Source organism: Castor canadensis, chromosome 12, assembly GCF_047511655.1.
Source record: "Castor canadensis chromosome 12, mCasCan1.hap1v2, whole genome shotgun sequence".
Classification (NCBI taxonomy): domain Eukaryota; kingdom Metazoa; phylum Chordata; class Mammalia; order Rodentia; family Castoridae; genus Castor; species Castor canadensis.
This window is the reverse complement of record NC_133397.1, coordinates 92,788,773-92,807,317: the sequence shown is the minus strand read 5'-3', so window position 1 is coordinate 92,807,317 and position 18,545 is coordinate 92,788,773. Positions and strand designations below refer to the sequence as shown.

Here is an 18,545-nt window from a genome sequence, read left to right as displayed (position 1 = left end):
ATCCTTGCTTTGTTTCGTTCCTTCAGCTCATGGCATGAAGACAAGCGTTCTTCTTTCCCAACCTGGACTGAGAAGGTAGCACCGCAAGCTCTGGTTTCTGTGGTGGGGTAGATGTAGTGAGTTGTACAGATGTGGGGTGTGCTCAATTCAGAGACCCAGCAGCTTCCAGTCTCAGAGCTGAGCAGAGCATGGCAAGGAACTCGAGGGGCTTGCACAAGTGGAGAAGTGACAAGAGCAATCTGCAGAACTTCTGCTGCTCCCCTGTTGATGGCTGGGCATGCTGCCTCAGAGAGTCTGGCATCCTGCAGAGGAAATCAGCCAGGGCTCTCTGCAAGCAGGCAGCACACCTCAGGGATGGGCCCTGGGTACTGTAGAGGGGGGAATATGCATTTACCTTTGAGATCTGCTTGCTGGCCTCCAGGAGAACCTTCCTTGCACAATTGAGTCATAGCCCATCGCCAGGCCTAGACTGATGCTCCCTTTGTCTTTTCCTCTAGTTCATCATATAACACATTTCCAGAGTGATTGTTCTGAAGCACAACTCTTAAGTCACTCACTGCTCAAAATCCATCCCTGGCTCCCCAGTTCTACAGAAGAGAGTCCAAATTTATTAGCTTGACTTTGATCTGATCCATGTCTACTTCTCAGCTTCCCTCATATCTCTCATGCTCCAGTTGAGCAAAACACTCCCCTGTGCATGTTCACAGTCTTCTGCTTCATAATATGAAGGAACAGTTCATCCCCATTCTATCTGCCTTTACTGTTTAGATCCCCTGCAACCTTCAGTGGCTATTTCAAAGACCACTTCTCTCAGGAGGCCAAATATGGTTTCTCTCTTTTCTTCATTCTCACTTCTTGTATAATATTTGCCTTACACTCAATCTATGTGTACTTACACATTTCCTGTTACATCCTGGCATCTCAAGGAAAAGACTGGCAATGATATGTCAGTGTCTGAATTTCTTAAACTTAATGTATTTCTTATGCTTAATAAATCTTTTTTCAATTGAATGTGGTTATCTGAAATATGCTAACTTTTAGAACATGTGTCTTCCATATCCTGTTGGCGTGGTAGTGTGTAGAGAAAAAAAAAGGAAATATTAACTGGGTCAGTGTTTCTGCACAGAAATGATAAGACTGTCCTTTTGTAAGATTTCACATTTTGTATCATTGAATGATTTTTTAGTTTCATAGGCCCCTCTCTCTTCCTGCTGCCTTCTTATTTCCCTTTGACATATGTCACTAAATGCCTTTTCCATGAATTGTGATGAGGAAAGTTGAAGATGCTTCCCAAAAGACTACACAGAGGACAGTCTGATAGATTTGCGTTCCTTGTCATTTCCTGGTTTTGTGGGCAACAGGGCACCCTCCAGTCATCCAGGTCCTAAATGACTCACTGCCTTGGATTTTAGTTGTTGGGACATGAAGAAGGTGACTCTGCTTTGCATGTGTCCCTGCTCCCCAACTGTGGAGACACAGTGAGAGTTTAACTGGTCTTTCCCTTTCCAAAGTATGCACAAAGAAAAAATCTACAGAAAGAGTGTAGAGAGCTTAAGAAAACTGTCATAAGTTTTAGAACGATTTGGTGGTGTAAAAAGTGGCTTGCTGGTGTTTTCAAAGGATCTTGGTTATAACAAATTTCAGACAAATCCATTTTGGAGTTTTCTGAATCATGACTGACTTACTATGACTTAAGTGAGTCTGTAGCAAGCATCTATGGCAGTGCTAGTCTTCTCAAGCATAAAGAGAGATACTACCTTTCTAGTAATACCTTTTAAATTAATTCCTCACACCAATGTACTTGTTCTCAAAGGGCACTTGCATTGCTTACTGTCTTCTAATTTCTGAGATTGTCAAAAATTATAATTATTTGAGGTTGTTGGAGTGGCTCTAGTGGTAGAGCACCTGCCTAGCAAGTGTGAAGCCCTGAGTTCAAACCCCAGCACCACCACAACAACAACAACAAATATATATATTTACTTGAGAGCACAAGAAAATTATGCTTCTGTAACAGGTTACTTTCAGGTTTTTCTTAAAAAAAGGAATGCATTATAATTATGGTCCTTTTGATGGTAAGAGATGCATATTAGGTATAATAAATTAATGTTTTGTATGGGGTAAGTGAAAGCTACTTTTTGTATCTGAACAGACAAGAAATTATGCTGAATGCACCTACAACCCTGAGGACCATCTTCTGCCTCTTCCATCTGTTATCCCCCCCACTAAAATGGCTTCTATTGTTTCACCTTATGAAATCACTTATCATATTTGAAACCACATGAATCGAACATGAATTGATCTAAGATAAAGTTTTACAAAGAATGTAAGCAAAATGAAGATCGGAAATAAAACCTCTGTAACAAATTTTCAAAACAGGAAATGAGAAGAAGTATATGGCATTGCTCTTTTTGTCTCACTAAAATTACATTGATTTAAATTTAGTTTGTACAAACTAACCTCTTGGGTTTGTTTTGTTTTTTCCTGCTTAAATTACCTCTTTTAAAAAGTTAACTCCCCAAGACTATTTTAACTAACTTATCTATAATTTAGTTTTGATATCAAGCCATTTGAAACTAGGCAGAGTGAAAAAAAGAAAAAAGATGTGAGTAGCTGGCAGCCGATCCTCATAAAATACGACAGCTGGCAGAGTGTGTCTGCCTTGTTTTGCTTTGCTTTTCTCTTTATGGATGTGGCCTGATTTTGAAATGTTATGATTTTAATTCAGTGATCAAGTGACAAGTCTGACAAAACAGAGCTTACATCTGCAGAGGTTCTGAGGGGGAAAATGGAAGTATTCCAGAACTAAAGGAAGTAACCTGGATTTCACCTGGAAACAGTGGTGTCTCAGGGGCAGGAAAATTGAACTATATATAAAAAGTGAAATAGAGTACCAAAATGCTAAGCCAAATTTGCATCCAGGAATAGAGCAGGCATCAGTGAATTGAAACCAGTATCTTTTGTTTCCACTGTGTCCCTCTCAGTAGTGCTTGAAGAGCCTGTGACAGAGGAAGATCAGAAAGTTCCTTCCTATAAGAGCTTGGATTGTGTCAACCGTCTTCAACTGGGCTTCTAACTCCAGTCTTTCCTCCTCCAGTGCTTAGTGTGTACTGCATGGTGACCAAACTGTGTGTTTGTGAAAACTCCATTCCTTTCTCTTGCTCAACACCCCAGTTCATGTTTGTCTACACAGTTATGTTAAGACTTCCTTTGCTGGCATGGTATTCTTCCAAACCACTTATTTGTTCTTCTCTACGCATCTTCTATTCTCCAACATGAATAGTTTACTCCATGGTCTCATTTACCTTCAACACACCATTTCTAGCTTCTGATAGTAAACCTACACTGAGCCCTTACTTTGAAAGACTATAGTCATCCCTCCCCACCCTAAACTTTTGGTAAGAATATTTTATTGTTAGCTATTTTTTTGAGAGTCATTAAATCAAAAGGATCCAGGGTAAGCGTACGCACATATAGAGAGAAGACTATATACTATGTATAGTAGCTTTTATCCTTAGCAGGTCATAGGTATATAATACTTTCTCCATAGGGAGTATCTTGAAACTGAGGCCAAATTCTCGATATTATTTTATATTTATTATATTATATTAAGCATGGCACATGAGAAAAAGTGCCATGTTCCTGGAAAGTCAGGAAAACTGTTTTTAGATTCAACTTTGTCATTAAATGGGCAAATCACTCGACCCCATTCACAGATCTAAACAGAGGATTAACTTCCTTTCTGGCTCTCAGGAGCCCACCAAAGACAGGCATAACTGTACACATTTGTGGTAACCTTCAGTAGTAAAATTACAAACTGAAATTCTCAAGCAGGCATGGGTATATAGCACATTTTGATTAGTCAAAGAGAGATGATGTATCATCTCAGTAAGTTTCAGAGGTGAGACTTCTGAGTACAGAGAAGCTGTATGGCATTTCTGAGGTTGCCCAAAACAAGTCAGGCTAGATTTGGTTTTCACTCTCCTCCCTGCAATCTCTTTCCTTGTATGATGGGCCCCTCTACCTAAGAGATGGTGTTAGGAGGATTATAATCCTAATCTGACTGATTTGCTCTGTAATTCTAAGGGAAGTCTTCCAAGAGCCTCTGTTTATCCCCTTTGTAGGACAGACATAAATATACTTGTCTGTGAGGGCATTTGAGCTCATTACCCCAACATGAACAGTAACCAGTGTTTCTATTGAGTACATATTAGGCATCTGACCCTATACAGGGGACATAGAATATATTATTATCATATATTTTTCTTTCTCTCTCTCTCTCTCTCTCTCTCTCTCTCTGTCTCTGTCTCTTTTTCAGTACAGGGGTTTGATCTCAGGGCCTACACCTTGAGCCACTCTACCAGCCCTTTTTTGTGATGGTTTTTTTTCAAGATGGGTCTCACTCAGTATTTCCCCTCACTGGCTTCGAACCTTGATCTTCCTGATCTCTGCCTCCTTAGTAGCTAGGATTACAGCCAGGAGCCATGGGCACCTGGTTTATTATGCAATTTCTTAAACACATCTTGTAAAAAGGCTCTTCCAGATGAAGAAATTATGACTAGGATTTAATCTCAGATCAGTCAGACATTGTAGCATTGGTCACCTCTTGCTATGGTAAAAAGAGAGAGAGAGATCACAGTTCTGTAGAAATGAATATTGCCTCCAGATTTCAACCTAACTGATACTATCACTTCATCATTTCCTTTTGCCTAACCTCCTGTGACAAACCTGTAGCAAAGTTGACCAGTTTGGGTTTCATTTTATTTCCAGGTAGTTATCCTCAGTTGAAGCTGCAATGAGCAGCATTAAAGATCAGAGAAATTGCCAGGGGGATCTCAGAAAATGAAGGAGCAACAAATGGTGTGAAAGTTCCCCAAACTGGGTGTAATTACCCAGCCCTTAAATAACCATTTCATTGTCAATGCCTAGGGGTTATGTTTGTGTTGGAAAAGGTTGGGTAGTAAATCAATTTTCTCCATTTTCTAATTAAAGGTACTTCACTTTTCATCATGGTAAGTATACAGATAAAGATTAGTTATTTGAAGGGTATTACTGGTTACTTGGAATTTTATGCTTTTTGTGTGTTTTTGTTAATAACTGGAAATATTCTATGGCGTAGCTTGTAAGAGACTCCCTTCCTTTCTTTCTTCCTTCCTTCCTTCCTTCCTTCTTCCTCTTCTCCCTCCTCCTCCTCCTCTTCTTTCTCAACTTATGATCCTCCTGCTTCAGCCCCCTGAGTGCTTGGATTACAAATTTGCACCACCATACCTGGCTAAGAAACATTTTCAGACGATCTTATTCCCTTTTGAAAAAAATAATGTTTCAAGGACTCAGCAGTTTTATGTCATTTGTATACTACTTAATGGGAAGAGATTTTGATTTTATGATCATCATTATTTTTCTGTGATGGAATGAACTTCTCCTCAAGTAAAGAGTGATCTTTTATATTCAGGAAGCACTTCATTGCATCCTTACAACAGATCATACAGCAGGACCCGTATGAATAGAGATAGCCACTTTTGTCCATTAAATCTAGTGACTTGGACAAATTTTTATTATCCTTTTACAGAAATCCAAGTGCTGCCTCACATAAAACCAATTGTTACCTAATGAAGTGTTTCAGCTTGTTCATTTAGGCTGATGGTTTCATATGGCTGGCTTATTGCTACATCAACTATCAGCTACTAATAACACACTCCCATCTTGCTTTAATGGCACACTGTACTCAGAGTGCTCAAGTGTGCACAGGTGTTTAGGAATATCATTCCCCCTTTTGACTATTGATTAATTCCCAGCATTCCCTCCTGATTAGGGTGCAAGATGTTTTCTTTTATATTTGGAGTCTTTAATTATCCAATCCAAGCAGAAAAAGATGAGCAGCATACCAGAAGTGTATAACACAATGCTGGAATGTCTTCTGAATGCTTCCTTAAAGACTTGTTACTATTGACTGCATGTAGTTCCTGATCTTGGTGACAACCTCTGTTGCTCTGCTTAGCTCCCAAAGCCTCCTTACTACTAAAGACCACACAATTCTGACTAAGAGAAGAGCAGTGCATGTACAGTGATTTTAGCAAAAGTCAGATTGGTGGTTTCATTGGGGGATTTTTGCAGGGATGGGGTTGGGAAGATGCCTCATTGCAGGATGAAGTGAATAGTCTAAACTAGCTGAGATCTCTCTGCAGAACACCTAATGGACTTTATTCTTAAATGGATGGCATGTTTGATGCCACTAGTAGCACCCTTATATTTTTTAGTGGAGCTGAGGGAATAATTGAATTGTGTTCTTTTCCTCTTTTTATTAGCATATGTTAATTGTACAAAGATGCTTTGTTGTGATATTTCTACACATATATAATTTGCTTTGATCAATTTCACCCCCTCTATTACTTTTTAATCCCCCTTGCCTCTTTCTTAAAAAATACTAATGGAGTTCATTATTGTATTTTCACATGTTCATATAAAGTACTTCAGTCACATCCACTCCCTATCACCTCTCCTTTTGCCTTCCCTCTCCTACTTCCAAACAGTCCCCACCTATCTCCATTTCCCTGTTTTATACTTTTCTCATACTTTTTTTTAAGGTCTATATTACACATGTGAGAGGTGACATGTATGAATTGTGTTTTTCTAATGGTGAAAGTGATACTTTAGCACCTGGGGTTTATGTACATTAATTCCTATTTCCTAAAATCCTGACCTTCAGGGGTCAATAGAGATGTTGGGTATTTTGAAACATTTTGTTTTTGTTATGTACATGCTGTATTCATTTACTTACTACTAAGAACTTTCTTGGAAGCTCAAGCTCTTTTATGTTTTGAATAAAGTGAGTCCTTTAACTACTTTCCTTAATTACACAACCTGAATATTGATAACCCCGGTAACAAATTGCCATCTTGCTCCCCCTAGTGGAACTGTAACTCAATTTTAGAGTTTGAGAATAACGTATTACTAGTATATATTTGAGTTTGTCTTGTTTTTTGGAAATCAAGCAGTTTTCCAGTTTGTTTTCAAAGAGTGAATGAAAGTGAAAAATACTGTATCAGATGGGGTGAAAGGGAAGTGAGTAAAGAAATGGCTTTGTGCTGATAAGATTTTATTTCCCAGTGTTAGCAAGGTTAGTTAAAAAATTTATAATGGTTGTCCAATTCAAGGGGCCTCTCTGCTCTGCATTTCTATCTTTGAACGTTCCAGTGTCATCAGCCTGGTAGACAGTCACTTCTAAAAGTAGCTAATCACACTCGTGGAAAAGATGGATGGAATTGGTGATACTGAAAGACAAGGACAAGTCCCTTCCAAATAAAGCTCACTGTGTCACTGGTAAATTAGGCCCAGGAAGTAGCTCCTGCCTTCTCAATCTACTTGAGAGTGTGTGCCAACATTCACAGCATGTGACAACCATTTCTACTTTATAGCTGCTAAAACTGAAAACAATTCTAGTAATTGAAGTTGAAATAATTGCTCCCTTTTTTTCCTTTTCCACTATATTTTTTGAAAATTTTGACCTTTATGTTCACTGAATTTTGTACTCTAGGACTCACCCTTATATTTTATATGCTAGTGCTGAAGCATGTGAAACTGTAAAAAGAAATACAGTCGTTCCCCCTTGTCTGCAGGGAATTAATTCCAAGACCCCTCAGGCTGCCTGAAACCATGGACAGTACCAAAACCCTATATCTACTGTGATTTTTAAAATCATAAGTATACATGCATACTTATGATAAAGTTTAATTTATAAATTAGGCACAGTAAGAGATTAACAGTGATAACTAACAATGATAAATAAAACCATTATAGTACTATACTGTAACAAAGTTGCCAGAATTACTACTCTCAGTGCATTGGGACCATTAATAAGTAAGGAATACTTGAACACAAGCACTGTGCAATGGCTGCAATTAATCTGATAACTGAGTTGGCTACTAAGTGAATTATGAGCAGGTAGTGTATATATAATAGATATACTAGACAAAATGATGACTCATATCCCAGGTTGGATGGAGCAAGATGTTCAAGATACTTTGTTGCTATTTAGAATGGTGGAAATTAAGAATTGTTTCTGGAATTTTCCATGTAATATTTTTGGACTGTGATTGACTGCCATTGACTAAAACGCTGAAGACTACTCTGCCTTATGCACCAAGATTTAGGACTCTGCTCTGCCACAGGTCATGCTTTCCTTTTAAAACATATCAGGACTCAGGCAAAAGTTTCAAAAGTTATAATGGTTGCAAAATTAATGTTCACCAGAATATAAGTCCTCAATACTTATGAACAAAATACTATCATTGGATTACTTCCTTTTCCTTAAAATCATGTATTGGAGACAGTATTTACATATAACTTTTTTCAACTATTTATTCTCAGGTTAAGTGTTTTCCTGGGGAAAAAAATAAAACAATAGGACTGGATTAAAAATCCCTAGAAAAAAAATGGGTTTGTACCTTAGAATCTTAACTTCTCACCTGTTGATTGAATGCTGAAATCCTATCAGATTTTGCCTCTACATATCATCTCATGGTTGCTGGGGTTTGACTTGTTGGGAATTTTTTTCATCTTAAGGTTCAAAAAGGCAGAAATGCACACATGAGAACTTGACTATGAGCACAGCAGAGAATTATGAAAAGGTAAACACAGTTCAGCTGGAGACTTGGTTAACAGGGAGTCCGCCAAGATGTGGAAAGCTCTCCTTGTCTTTAGGCAGAGCAATCAGCTGAGCTTGAACCAGTAGAAAACTTGTCTTCTTTTCTTTTTTTTTTTTTCCTATTCTTCTTTTTTTTTTCATTTTTCTTTTATTATTCATATGTGCATACAAGGCTTGGGTCATTTCTCCCCCCTGCCCCCACCCCCTCCCTTACCACCCACTCTGCCCCCTCACTCTCCCCCCCTCAATACCCAGCAGAAACTATTTTGCCCTTATTTCTAATTCTGTTGTAGAGAGAGTATAAGCAATAATAGGAAGGAACAAGGGTTTTTGCTGGTTGAGATAAGGATAGCTACACAGGGCATTGACTCACATTGATTTCCTGTGCGTACATGTTACCTTCTAGGTTAATTCTTTTTGATCTAACCTTTTCTCTAGTACCTCTTCCCCTTTTCCTATTGGCCTCAGTTGCTTTAAGGTATCTGCTTTAGTTTCTCTGTGTTAAGGGCAACAAATGCTAGCTAGTTTTTTAGGTGTCTTACCTATCATCACCCCTCCCTTGTGTGCTCTCACTTTTATCATGTGCTCATAGTCCAATCCCCTTGTTGTGTTTGTCCTTGATCTAATGTCCACATATGAGGGAGAACATACGATTTTTGGTTTTTTGAGCCAGGCTAACCTCACTCAGAATGATGTTCTCCAATTCCATCCATTTACCAGCGAATGATAACATTTCGTTCTTCTTCATGGCTGCATAAAATTCCATTGTGTATAGATACCACATTTTCTTAATCCATTCGTCAGTGCTGGGGCATCTTGGCTGTTTCCATAACTTGGCTATTGTGAATAGTGCCGCAATAAACATGGATGTGCAGGTGCCTCTGGAGTAACAGTCTTTTGGGTATATCCCCAAGAGTGGTATTGCTGGATCAAGTGGTAGATCGATGTCCAGCTTTTGAAGTAGCCTCCAAATTTTTTTCCAGAGTGGTTGTACCCACCAACAGTGTAAGAGGGTTCCTTTTTCCCCGAATCCTCGCCAACACCTGTTGTTGGTGGTGTTGCTGATGATGGCTATTCTAGCAGGGGTGAGGTGGAATCTTAGTGTGGTTTTAATTTGCATTTCCTTTATTGCTAGAGATGGTGAGCATTTTTTCATGTGTTTTCTGGCCATTTGAATTTCTTCTTTTGAGAAAGTTCTGTTAAGTTCACGTGCCCATTTCTTTATTGGTTCATTAGTTTTGGGAGAATTTAGTTTTATAAGTTCCCTGTATATTCTGGTTATCAGTCCTTTGTCTGATGTATAGTTGGCAAATATTTTCTCCCACTCTGTGGGTGTTCTCTTCAGTTTAGAGACCATTTCTTTTGATGAACAGAAGCTTTTTAGTCTTATTAGGTCCCATTTATCTATGCTATCTCTTAGTTGCTGTGCTGCTGGGGTTTCATTGAGAAAGTTCTTACCCATACCTACTAACTCCAGAGTATTTCCTACTCTTTCTTGTATCAACTTAAGAGTTTGGGGTCTGATATTAAGATCCTTGATCCATTTTGAGTTAATCTTGGTATAGGGTGATATACATGGATCTAGTTTCAGTTTTTTGCAGACTGCTAACCAGTTTTCCCAGCAGTTTTTGTTGAAGAGGCTGCTATTTCTCCATCGTATATTTTTAGCTACTTTGTCAAAGATAAGTTGCTTATAGTTGTGTGGCTTCATATCTGGTTCCTCTATTCTGTTCCACTGGTCTTCATGTCTGTTTTTGTGCCAGTACCATGCTGTTTTTATTGTTATTGCTTTGTAATATAGTTTGAAGTCAGGTATTGTGATACCTCCTGCATTGTTCTTTTGACTGAGTATTGCCTTGGCTATTCGTGGCCTCTTGTGTTTCCATATAAATTTAACAGTAGATTTTTCAATCTCTTTAATGAATGTCATTGGAATTTTGATGGGAATTGCATTAAACATGTAGATTACTTTTGGGAGTATTGACATTTTTACTATGTTGATTCTACCAATCCATGAGCATGGGAGATCTCTCCACTTTTTCTATAGTCTTCCTCAATCTCTTTCTTCAGAAGTGTATAGTTTAACTTGTAGAGGTCTTTCACATCTTTTGTTAGGTTTATACCTAGGTATTTGATTTTTTTTGACGCTATTGTAAATGGAATTGTTTTCATACATTCTTTTTCCATTTGCTCGTTGCTAGTGTATAGAAATGCTAATGATTTTTCTATGTTGATTTTATATCCTGCTACCTTGCTATAGCTATTGATGATGTCTAGAAGCTTCTGAGTAGAGTTTTTTGGGTCTTTAAGGTATAGGATCATGTCGTCTGCAAATAGGGATATTTTGACAGTTTCTTTACCTATTTGTATTCCTTTTATTCCTTCTTCTTGCCTAATTGCTCTGGCTAGCAATTCCAGTACTATGTTGAATAGGAGTGGAGATAGTGGGCATCCTTGTCTGGTTCCTGATTTTAGAGGGAATGGTTTTAATTTTTCTCCGTTAAGTATAATGCTGGCTGGGCACAAAGCAAGCCTCAGCAAATATAAGAAAATAGAAATAATACCGTGCATACTATCTGACCACAATGCAGTAAAAGTAGAACTCAACAACAAAAGTAAAGACAAAAAACATGCAAACAGCTGGAAACTAAGTAACTCATTACTTAATGAAGAGTGAATCATTGATGCAATAAAAGAGGAAATTAAAAAGTTCCTGGAAGTCAATGAAAATGAAAACACAACGTACTGGAACCTATGGGACACAGCTAAGGCAGTCTTGAGAGGAAAGTTTATAGCCATGAGTGCATATATTAAAAAGATTGAAAGATCCCAAATCAATGACCTAATGATACATCTCAAACTCCTAGAAAAACAAGAACAAGCAAATCCCAAAACAAATAGAAGGAGAGAAATAATAAAAATAAGAGCTGAAATCAACGAAATAGAAACCAAAAAAAAACATACAAAGAATTAATGAAACAAAAAGTTGGTTCTTTGAAAAAATAAACAACATTGATAGACCCCTGGCAAACCTGACTAAAATGAGGAGAGAAAAAACCCAAATTAGTAGAATTAGGAATGCAAAAGGGGAGGTAACAACAAACACCATGGAAGTCCAGGAAATCATCAGAGACTACTTTGAGAACCTATATTCAAATAAATTTGAAAATCTAAAAGAAATGGACAGATTTCTAGATACATATGATCATCCAAAACTGAACCAAGAGGAAATTAATCACCTGAATAGACCTATAACACAACATGAAATTGAAGCAGCAATCAAGAGTCTCCCCAAAAAGAAAAGTCCAGGACCTGATGGATTCTCTGCTGAATTCTATCAGACCTTTAAAGAAGAACTGATACCAACCCTCCTTAAACTATTCCACGAAATAGAAAGGGAAGGAAAACTGCCAAACACATTTTATGAAGCCAGTATTACACTTATCCCAAAACCAGGCAAAGACACCTCCAAAAAGGAGAACTATAGGCCAATCTCCTTAATGAACATTGATGCAAAAATCCTCAACAAAATAATGGCATACCAAATTCAGCAACACATCAAAAAGATTATTCACCACGACCAGGTAGGCTTCATCCCAGGGATGCAGGGGTGGTTCAACATACGAAAATCAATAAACATAATAAACCACATTAACAGAAGCAAAGACATAAACCACTTGATCATCTCAATAGATGCAGAAAAAGCCTTTGATAAGATCCAACATCATTTCATGATAAAAGCTCTAAGAAAACTAGGAATAGAAGGAAAGTTCCTCAACATTATAAAAGCTATATATGTCTTCTTTTCTTCAAGACTTTTTTCTTGCTACACAGTTGTTGGCAATCTGAGATACTATCCTTATTCCTTGGCACATGGGAGAATTGAGGGAAAATGTTGGGGAAAAAGGAGATACTGCTGTCCATTTGCTGGGAGCTTTCATGATAAGAAGGAAACCCATAGGTAAATTCCTGGCATGTTAAAAGGTTCATATGCAAATTGACATATTTTGTGTAGTGTTTCCTTAAGGAATTTCACTATATCTTGCTAATAATACTAAAATCAGTTCCCCAAACTAATAATAAGCATCATCAAACTGTTAGAAGGGCACCAGGGCAGGGAAAAAGAGAGAAGAAGGCTTATGGGGAAAGTGGACTCAGATACTCAAGTAGAAAGCACAGGGACGGGTCAAGGTGGATGGTGGTAAAGATTTCACCAGAGACTATTGTTCGCCACTAGTTACTAAAAATTATGTGATGACTTGTTAAAAATCTAGATTCACAGCTCCTCCTCCCACCACCATGTGCTAAATCATAATTTTCAGGAAAGAGACGTAGGAAGATTATTTGATAAACATCTTAGGTGATTCTTCTGATAGGGCAAATTTGGGGAATAGCTGTCATCTGATTTCCTACTGGGACTAAAATATGTCCAAAAGTTGTAAGTAAATGTGTGTGTGCAGTTGCCAAGGATTTTGAAGTTTTTGGGGAAAATACTCAAATTTTCCCATGCTTAACTCTTCTTAATGTTTGACAGTAATGTTCAGTCTACAATTTGTGTAGGGTTGTATGGTCACAGAAGGTTTTCTCATGTATTATCTCATTTGATCCTAATAACAATCCTATGATGGGGGCATGCAGCAAGGCTCATGCTTACCTCCAGATTACTCATGGTGGCAGGACTCACCATGTGGCTGGGAACTGATGGAACTGGCTGTGAACAGGACCCTTAACCATATGGAGCAAGCCCAGCATTGGCCTCCAGGCCCACCACATTTTCAGCCCAGTCACCAGATTGATGACTAGTTTGAACATGGCCATTTCTTTGCATACCTCTCCCTGTTACTGGAGTGCCCTTCCTTCCCTGCCTGCAAATCATACTCATTCATGATGGTGCCTTCCACAAGGCTTCTTCCATGTGGTCTCACCTTCATGCCCTAGCAGAGCCCTGTGCTCTTTCAGCTGTCTTTTGTCACACTTTATAGATCCCTCTGCTAAGTGTTGAGATCTTTAATGTAAAAGGGTTCAGTAAGAATTCAGAAATGTCCCCCTCTTGCTTCCTAATCTGCCATCCTACCACTTACTTTAAATCAGCAGTGGTTATAATCATGCTTAAAACACTCAAGTGCCTGTCAGCTAAAGCTATGCAAAGCATTTGGGAAAGATTTCAAGGGTTTTCCAAATATTGAGAAAGAAGTGTCCAGGTGACCAGAATACAGCCACCAACACCCTCTGGGGATAAAATTGTTTGAAGCTACTTAGGCACATTGTCTAATAAGACATGGAGGATGATATGGACTGTCTTAGTTTGCTCATAAGAAAAATCACAGACTGGATAGCATAAACACAGACATTTATTTTCTCACACTTATGGAAGCTGTAAGTCCACAATCAAGAGCCATAAAGGCTGGTTTCTGGAGAGGCCTCTCTTCCTGGCTTATACATAGCCACTTTCTCACCATGTCCTCCCATGGCTGTTCCTCTGCATGCAGCTCAGGAGAGAGCTTGAGGGCGATGATTTCTCCTCCTCTTCTTATAAGGACGCCAGTCCCGTCAGATTAGGGCCCCACCATTATGACTTCATTTAACCTTAATTACCTCCTTAATTAACGGTCCTATCTGGAAATACAGTCACAGTGGGAGTTAGGGCTTCAACATATGAATTTTGGGGGACACATTTCAGTCCATAACAGAGACTACACCATGTTTGATAGTTTCGTTGTTATGGAATTTAAGGCCTATCAAGGACAATTTTAATTATGAGTAATTTTAACGTTACTCTCATTTTAGTTTATAGTCCCAGTTTAGAGTACCTATCTGTCACAGCTATTAGGATGTATTATAATTCCTTCTTTTGTTTTGTTTTATTTTTGGGGGGGTATACTGGGCTTTGAACTCAAGGTTTTGCATTTGCCAGGCAGGCACTCTACCACTTGAGACACACTCATAGCTGTTTTTGCTGTGGGTATCTATTAAATAGGGTCTCTCTTTTATGTTTAGGCAGGCCTGGATGGAGACCCTCCTATTCATGCTTCCTGAGTAGCTGGGATGACAAATGCATGACACCATGTTAAGATGGTGTATTTTGGTCTTTTTTGCCTGGGGTGGCCTCAAACTGTGATACTCCCAATCTCTGTTTCCAGAATAGCTAGGATTACAGACAGTGATGTTGAAATATAGATATTAAATGTCAAAAGTCAAATTTAAGAGATAGTGATATACGTGCTTCTTTATCAACACATTTAAATAAGATACAGCAGAAGATCTGAAAATGACCCATATAAAAGGAGTGGTGAGCGTGATCCATATCTTGATTTATCTATCCCATATCTAATGTGCTATGAGCATGCCTGTGATTTCTCCTGGTGACAGTTTCAAAGCTTCTGCTGCTACTACTGTGGTTTGTTTCATAATTCATAATTAAAGGAATGTAAACTTCAGTGAGAAACCAGTGAAAGTTGATGTAATATTTTTCATTTTCAAGATAATTAACCTAGGCTCTACATCAGGGGTTGGCAACCTGTGTTCTATCACCTTTCTGCCTATGGGCCACCAGGTCGTGGTTTTTATTTACTCACTTATCTATCTATCTATCTATCTATCTATCTATCTATCTATCTATCATTTTTGAGAAAGAGTCTTTGTATATGGCCAAGTCTGGCCTTGAACTCACAAATCCTTCAGCCTGAGCCATCAAAGGTGAAGATTACACTTGTCTGGCTAATTTTCATTTTTTCAATGGTTCCAAAAAAGAAGAGAAGAAAAATATTTTGTGACAAATGGAAGCAATATGAAATTCAGGTGGACACCATAAGTAAAGTTTTGTTGGAACATAGCTATCTCACTCATTTCCATGTCACCCATGACTGCTCTTGCCATGCTGCAGCATAGCTGAGTGGTTGTGACAGAGCCTCAACACAGCCCACAGAGTCACAAACCATTCATTCTGCCCTGGGGATTAGGGCAAGAAACAGCACACTTTCTGTAAAGGGCCAGAAAATATTTGCACGAGACACATTTACCACTTCTAATAGTTTTAGAGCTACATTGAACATGCAATTGTGCGGTACATGTGACTAATTCTCTTACTGTAATTAGATTATCAAAATACTCCAGTCTGTCAGGGAGAGGAGTCCTCTTTAAAGTCTCTAGTGTTCAGCAGAAAGAGTCAAGCATGTCTTCAGTGTAGTGCCACTTTGCCTTGGAGACAGATGCCATGTCTAAGGTTGAATCTCTAGCAGTTTGATGGGATGCTCTGTTCAGAGGGCAGATACAGCCATTGTTCTGTGGTTTTTTTGAAAAGGCTTTTGGCAGCTTCTACCCACCTAGCACTGAAAACAACAGGACAGTGTATGACATTTTTGTGAGGTAAGCACAAATGAAGCCAGAGACAGGCTACCTGAGAAAGAATTTGGGCATTTGTCCAAGTCCTGTGGGGTGTGACCTGTTCTTCTGAGAGGAGGCCAGGCAAGCATGCTCACTGTCCATTGTTCTGACATCACAGAATTCGACTATTTGGTGGCTATGGGCCAACCCAAGGCAAAGTTAATACACTTTCCTGATGATCATAAGCAGTTAGAACTTTTGCTCAAATATGGGACATGGCTTAAGTAGCATGTACAAGGCCCTGAGTTCAATACACAGTACCAAAACTAAATAAATAAGTAAAATAAAAAGGCTTTGAACTTTTGTTCAGTCACATGCCAAGAGATTGTATTGACCTCTGAATTGCCTTTATTTCTTTTAAGGAAAGTGACAAATTAAAGGATAGGAGAGCTTAACTTAATTGTGACCCAGTTGTATCATTCAATTATTGGCTGGGTTAACCACTGTAACACTTAGATTCATAACTGTCTGATGGATATATGACATAGGAAGTTTAGTTCTTTTAGGAGCAGATCAGAGGAAAGTTCCTATTCCACACAGGATCCTTGTTAAGAACACGTGGCTTCTAAGGTCCCTACTGGTGTTTTCTGTAGTCTAGCTGGTCAGAAAGGAAAACAAAAAAGGGCCTCGAGGAAAAGTGTGGAGTATTTTTATGTGTCTTTTTACAAGTGATTTTTAGAAGTGTATTACTTCTGCTCACATTCCGTTCACCAGAGCTGCCATGTGCCCACACCTAACAACAAGGGCAGGCAGGAAATTAGTGTAGCTGTGTCCCCCTGAATAGTTAGAAAACATGGACTTTGGCAAGAAACTAACAATCATGACCACACTGGTTTTTTTGGTCATTCATAATTTAGGGCACTCAAGAGGTTCCACTGATTTATCTGTGAGGTGTTTTATTCATTCTACAATTATTTGCTGACTCTGTGCTAAGTGCTAGGGATACAGCAGTGAGAAAATAGCTCTTTTCCTCATGGCATTTTACAAAATGGCAGAGGGGTCCAGAAATGAGAAATTACATCATGATACATTTTTTAAAAGGGAAAATCCAGGACACTTTATAGGTTGGTAAGGAGGATCTAATAGAGTCATGTGTAAACAGAGGTCTGAGGAATAAGCACCTTTGTGCACAGCTGGATGTGTGGCAGTAGGGAAGGGAGGGGGAGGACTAAAAGACCACATGAGTAGCTGAATGACTTTATGAGTTAGTGAACAGACACAAGGAGGGCTGAGTTCCTTAGGTTGATCTTATGGCTTTTCAGGGCCCATGGCCCCTTCAGTTCTTCACACACCTCTTGAGATCCCTGACTCCACCACCAGTGCCCTCTCAGTCAGTTGTTTATAAAGGAGATCATTTGATCCCATTCTTACCAGGCACATTGGCTATGTTGAGCTGTGTCTGATCCTCACTCTTCCTTGGCAATGTTCCTTGGGGATTAGTCAGGTTGACCATTTTTCTGGGGGTGGATAAAGTGTTTAGGAGAAATGGCTGTTAACAAAGGGCACAGAGATATGGAAGACACTAAAGGCTGGAAGTGCATTTCAGGAGGGCGGAGAGGTTGATAACCAGCACATTTAGATGTCAAGGATAGGAAATACATAGTGGGGTGCCACCTGTCACTTAGAAGACACTGGTCTTCTTTTCTCACCCTTTGCCTTTTCTCTCTTTACCCCCATAGATTTGCTTTGGTATTCTTTTTGGAGGGAGGGTCCTAGAGATTGAACCCAGGGCTTCATGCCTGCTGAGTTTTAGCACTGAACTGCACCCCTAAGCACCAAAACTATTCTTTTCTATCCTAGGGTTTGATTTGCTCACTTCTCCCCCCTCCCACTTAGCTATGTCTTTTGGTAGGTCAGGTGTTCTTTGGTGTAAATTGTGCTTTGATTAGCTGATCTTGGCACAGTAAGCAATCTTATTCAGCTTGGATTCTCTGAATTTTTCTGAACTTCGTTTTTCACTCACTGTATTTGTGAACACTGTGCTTCAACTAAGCCAAATCACCCAGCCCATTGGGATGTATTTATTCTCTCAACCTTTTCTCACTTGTCCATGTTCCAGTCCCATTCCCCTTTCATAATTATTACTTTTCCATTAAGTTGTCCTAATTCTTATTTCCTTTCTGCTTACCACTTCCCCAATCCAGCCAAAGAGACCTACTTCCTTTCTCAACTCCAACAGCTCTTTATGCTGATGACTTCAATGCCTCCTTGAGTTATTCATGCCTGTGTTTTTCATCTGAGATACTGTATGTTTGATGACCCAGTTATGATATCATTCATTCTTTTGCTCAATGGTCCAGTCAAGTCCTTATGATACCATTCATGATTTGCTCAACCTACTTTGTTACTCAAGTTGAGCCAAACTTGTGCTTATATTTTATTTCTCTCAATGAGGACAAATTGTTGAACAGAGGAAGCATCAGGCTTAGTTAGGGCCCATGAGAGCTTAGATGGAGGACTGGAAGTTCTCTGTAAGATTGAAAGTCTATAGCTTGACTTAAAGAGCCAGTAAAGGGTCAGA

At 38.9% G+C, this 18,545-nt stretch overlaps 1 pseudogene; it reads left to right on the top strand.

Moving 5' to 3' along the window:
• Positions 1-18,545, top strand: part of LOC109702145 (phosphoribosyl pyrophosphate synthase-associated protein 2 pseudogene) — a 153,329-nt pseudogene that overhangs the window by 49,597 nt on the left and 85,187 nt on the right.